Here is a 4609-nt window from a genome sequence, read left to right as displayed (position 1 = left end):
CAGAGAAAATGGCATGTTATTTTTGTTTTGAAATGGTTAATCTGTCTAGAGATAACAGGATATGACAAATTCAATAATACTAGACATTGCAAAGATACCTGTAGTCCAGGAGATAACTGATGCTCTACTACAGGCAAGATGGAATATAGAATTTGACCAGGGTAGTGATAGAGTAAAGCAATATTTGAGAGGTAAAATTTATTGGACTCAGTAGAAATATGTATTTGGATTGTGAGGGAGATCATCTCAAAGATAATTCCCAAACAATTCCTTGTTTGCAAAAATGATTTTATGTAGTAAGAAAAAAACCACACAAACACATACACACACACATACCTACACATACAGATACACAATACGAATGAATGAATAAAATGAATGAATGAATGAATGAATGGGGATGGCATCATCATGAGAGAATAAGAATTTTCTACTGTTCTCCCCTAAAAGAACTCCAGTTTAAACAATTATCCATGGATAAGAGATCCTTTATGGAAGTCCAGGAATCCAGTGGAGAAGTTCTAGCACACTGCTGGAGCAAAGAAAGTCTGAAATTTGACACAATAAAGAGGGTAAGTGGAACAGTTTCATGTTACTCACATCATCCCTCCCCAATGCGGCACAACTCCGTGCCTAAAGAGACTTTTCTGGCCAGTTATTTTTTCCACAGGGAAGAGAGCTGAGAGCATGTGAATGAGCTCCAGGCCTTGCCAGTTCTGTGGGATTCTGGCAAAGACACCCACTTCTTTCTTGCCTCATCTAGAATACTGAGGTATGCTGCAAGATTGCGGAATGTGAAACATCTGGGGGAGTGCCATTCAAGAGACATGGATCCTATCAGCTCTCCCGCAGACTCCATCAAAAAGCCCACTCACAAGCCCCTAGGAATGCCTCACTTATAGAGCCCCCAAATGGCCCACATGCACCACTAGTGCCTCGGGCACCTTATACACTTGCCCCACCCTGTGGCCAGCTCCCTGTGTGAGCTCTCCATGGCAGGGGGAGTGAACTGTGACAGCGAGCTAATGAGTACTCACGGGACCACCATAATTTCCCAGTAACTGAACTCAAAGATACGGAAATCTACAATTTGCCTGATTAAGAATTCAAAGTAACTGTTTCAAAGAAGCTCCGTGAGCTACAGGAAAACACACAAAGCCAATCTCATTAAATTAGAGACACAATACATAACAAAATGAGAAGTTTACCAGAGAGACATAAATCATGTAAAAGAGCCCAACAGAAATTCTAGAGCTGAAGGATACAATGAATGAAATGAAACGTAAGACAGCATCGACAACAGATGCCTCAAACAGAAGAAAGAACATCAAGTGGAAGGCAGGAGTTGTGAAATCATCCAGTCATAGGAGAACAAAGGAAAGCCTACATGAATTATATCATTTAGAGAAACAATCTACGTATTCCTGTAGTCTCAGAATCAGGAGAGAGAGAGAAGGGAGCAGAAAGCCTATTTAAAGAAAAAAAAAAAAAAGGCTGAGAATTTCCTAAAATTAGTGGAGAGATTTGGACACAAGCTCACAAAACTAACAGGTCACACAAAAACTAAAACGGAAAAGTATCTTTTCCAAATTTATAATAAGACTGTCTAAAATCAAGAATTTTAAAAGTAACAAAAGAAAAAAGAAATTCTCACATACAAGGGAATCCCTAGAAGGCTATCAGTGGATATGGATAATATAATCAAAGTTCTGGAAAGAAAAACTGCCTAACAATACTTTACCTGGTAAAGTCCCTTAGAAATTAAGGTGAGATAAAGATGATCCCAAAAAATTTAAAGCACAGAGACTGGCATCACTAACCTGCCTTATAGAAAAAGCTATATATATATATATATATATATATATATATTATAGAAAAAGCCTTATAGAAAAGCTATAAGGAATTCATCAAGAAGAAACCAAAGGATGTTAATTTGTAACATTAAAGCATATGAAGATACACAATACACTGGTAAAGGTAAGCATATAGTCACATTCAGAAGACTCTAATATTGTAATAAGGTGGTGTGTTAATCACTTAACTCAAGTATAAAAGTTAAAAAGCAAAAGTATTAAAAAGAGCTATAATAATTTGTTAAAGGATACCTAATGTAAGTAGTAGTAAATTGTGACATCAAAAATATAAAATGTGAAGGAGTAAAGGTTTTGTATGCAATTGAAAGTAGCGTAAAACAGACTGTTTTATCTGTAGGATGTTTTATGTAAGACTCATAGTAACCACAAAGCAAAAACCTACAGTAGATATGCAAAAGATAAAAAGAAGAGAATCAATATCATTGTGGGAAATTATTAATTCACAAAGCAAGGCACTAGGAGAGGAAGACAGAACAATGAAACTTTAAAACAGTGAGAAAAAAAAAAACCAATAAGATATCATTAGTAAGTCCTTACCTATAAGTAATGTAAATAGAATGTAAATACCCTTAGAATGTAAATAGACTAAATTCTCCATTTAAAGTCATGCAGTGGGTTAGTGTGTGAATAAAAAAAGACCAACTATATGTTGCCTACAAAAGACTCACTTCAGCTTTAAGGATACATAAGGACTGAAAGGAATGGGATAGAAAAGATACTCCATGCAAGGAAAAACCAAGAGAGCAGAGGAAGTTACATTTATATTAGACAAAAGAGACTTCAATACAAAGCTGTAATGAGAGAAAGGTCATTATGTAAGATAAAGGGAACAATTCATCAAGAGGATATACAATCACAAATACACATGCACACAACTTTGAAGCACCTAAATACTTTAAAAGCAAATACTGAGAAATCTAAAGGGAGAAATAGACAACACAATAATAGCGGACAATGTCAATACAGCACTTTCAACAAAAGGTAAGTAACCCAGACAGAAAATCAATACAGAAACATTGGACTTAAATTATAATTAAATCAAATGGACCTAAGAGATATGTAAAGAAATTCCTCCCAATAGCAACAGAATATACATTCCTCTCACGTGTACATGAAATATTGTCCAAAATAGATGATACATTATGTCACAAAACGAGTCATAGCAACTTTAAGAACAAGTATCTTTACTGACCACAAAGTATGACTAGACCTCAGTAACAGGAGGAAAACTGAAAAATGCACAAATATGTACAAATTAAACAATACATTCTGACCAACAGGTCAAAGAAGAAATGAAAAGGGAAAAACATCTTGAAACAAAGTGTAACATAACATGCCAAAACCTATCGAATGCAGCAAAAAGTAGTTTAAGAGGGAATTAAAAAAAAAAACAAAGACAACCTAACTTTACACATCAAGGACAAGAGAAACAGAACTAAGTCGAATTTAGCAGAAGGAAGGAAATAACAACGATTAAAGCAGAAATAAATGAAACAGAGACCAGAAAACCAATAGAAAATATCAAACTACGACCTGATTTTTTTAAAAACTTAAACAATACTGACAAACCCTTAGTTAGAAAAAAAGAGAGTAGTTTCGAATATATAAAATGAGACCTAAAAGAGAAGATATTACAATTGATATTACAAAAATTCAAAGGATGGTTTTTCATCCAACATTTTAGCAAGGCTGCAGAGGTAGCTGCTAATCTCCAAGTTTTACATGCCACCCAAGGACTACAAGAAGAAGAAAGATGCTGGATGGTCAGCTAAAGAAGATAAATACCCAGTGAACAAATCTTGGGACAAGGCCAAAAAGAAGTGATCCAAAGGCAAATTTTGAGACAGGCTCAACAACTTGGTCTTGTTTGACAAAGTAACACATGACAAACTCTGTAAGGAAACTTCGAACTATAAGCTTATAACTACAGCTATTGTCTCTCTGAGAGACTGAAGATTTGAGGTTCCCTGGCCAGGGCAGCCCTAAAGGAGCACCTCAGTAAAAGACTTACTAAACTGGTTTCAAAGCAGAGAATTCAAGTAAATTATACCAGAAACACCAAGGATGGAGATCCCCCAGTTGCTGGTGAATATGCATGAACAGATCCCACCAACTGTACATTTTGGAAAATAAAACTTTATTAAATCAAAAAAAATCAAAGGATGATAAGAGACCACTATGAACAATTATATGCGAAAAATGGATAACTTAGAAGAAATGTATAAAGGTTTCCACATATATAAGGTACTAAAGAGTGAAGCATGAATAAATAGGAAATCTGAACAGATCAATAAAGAATGAAATTAAACTATTAATCAAAAAGCTCCCAACAAAGAAAAGCCCAGGACCAGATGGTTTTATAGGTGAATTCTATTAAATATTTAAAGAATGAACACCAATACTTCTTAGACTCCTCCAAAAAATTACTAAGAAGGAAGCACTTTCAAAATCATTTTATGATACCAGTGTTTTCCTGATACTATTGGCCAATATCCCTGATGAATATAGATGAAAAAATTCTCAACAAAAGGCTAGCCAACTGAACTCAACAGATAATTTAAAAAAATCATACAGCATGGTAAAGTGAGCTTTATTCCTGGGATGCTGAATGGTTCAACAGACACAAATGAATGAATGTGACACACCACATTAGTAGAATAAGGGATAAAAATCATATGATTATGTCAATACATGCAGAAAAGGTGTCTGACAGGGGCATCTCGGTGGCCCAGTCA

The 4609-nt window shown here is 35.1% G+C and overlaps 1 pseudogene; it reads left to right on the top strand.

Moving 5' to 3' along the window:
* Positions 1-3596: 3596 nt before the first annotated feature.
* On the top strand, positions 3597-3973 carry LOC109277396 (40S ribosomal protein S25-like; annotated as a pseudogene).
* The last annotated feature ends 636 nt before the right edge of the window (positions 3974-4609 follow it).

Source organism: Panthera pardus, unplaced genomic scaffold (assembly GCF_024362965.1).
Source record: "Panthera pardus isolate Hobbes unplaced genomic scaffold, ASM2436296v1 HiC_scaffold_13, whole genome shotgun sequence".
Lineage (NCBI taxonomy): Eukaryota > Metazoa > Chordata > Mammalia > Carnivora > Felidae > Panthera > Panthera pardus.
The sequence above is the reverse complement of the archived record's forward strand: the minus strand, read 5'-3'. Positions and strand labels throughout refer to the sequence as shown.